General features: G+C 34.1%; 1 protein-coding gene across 1 annotated transcript in view; it reads left to right on the top strand.

Moving 5' to 3' along the window:
• LOC102676745 (diuretic hormone class 2) overlaps window positions 1-966 on the top strand; it is a 42,714-nt gene that overhangs the window by 20,952 nt on the left and 20,796 nt on the right. The gene's annotated exons all lie outside the window — the stretch shown is intronic.

The following is a 966-nucleotide window of genomic DNA, read 5'->3' as shown; positions in this document are numbered from 1 at the left end:
AAAAAAAAAAAAAAAAAAAAAAAAAAAAGAAAAAAAAAAATCAATTCGATCGGATCGAATCCATCGCGCATTTCAAATTTACATTCATATTCATACGTATATATATATATTTATACGCATACTTTGCAAAAAGAATCTTATCTTCACGCAACGCAATGACACGACACGACACGAATATCGAATCTAATCGAATTAAAAAGCAAACCGTCGACAACGCAGCGACTGCAACTATTTTCCCTTTTTTCTCTCCTCTTTTTATTATCGTTCACACTCGACCCATTTCCCATATAGGTACTCTCGAAAACTGATCGATCATCGGATATCTTTAGATAAAAAAAATATTTTTCACAGCCTATCGAATCATAGAGAAAGAGAGAGAGAGAGAGAGAAAGAGAAAAGAGAAGAGAAGGCACGATGCGAAAGTGAACGGGATAAAAATAGAGCGAATCTAATAAGAAATGGGTAATAACTTTGGCCCTTCATATCTTACGTACGTTTATCCTATAACGACGGATCTGCAAAAAAAAAAAAAAAAAAAAACTTATTCTCATTCTCGATCGCGTTCAGCGATATTTATAAACATATCCGTGTTCGTATTTTGCCATGACGTCTCGCGATATCTCGACGAATACGCGCGAACTTAGAACCAAGAAAAAAACGTGTGGTCGACATTACGGAAATTGATATCTTCGATCGAAGAATCTAAGAGAACGAAACAAGCTATCGTTACGTTATTCTTTTGGCAGTTGGTTTCTTTTCCCTTTTTTTTTTTTTTTTTTTTCTTTTTTTCAACTTAAAACGTTGCTGAGCAAATCAGGATAATATCGATAAGAAAAAGTACAGTATCCGTACAGTACGATCGAATCCGGCAGTGAATAGTGTTCAAGTCTTCCGGTAAATCGGGTGCTAGAAAATCGATATATATATATATATATAAAAAAAAGTTAGCATCGAAAGAAGAATCGT

The sequence above is a fragment of the Apis dorsata genome, unplaced genomic scaffold (genome assembly GCF_000469605.1).
Source record: "Apis dorsata unplaced genomic scaffold, Apis dorsata 1.3 scaffold_661, whole genome shotgun sequence".
NCBI classification, from domain to species: domain Eukaryota; kingdom Metazoa; phylum Arthropoda; class Insecta; order Hymenoptera; family Apidae; genus Apis; species Apis dorsata.
The sequence above is the reverse complement of the archived record's forward strand: the minus strand, read 5'-3'. Positions and strand labels throughout refer to the sequence as shown.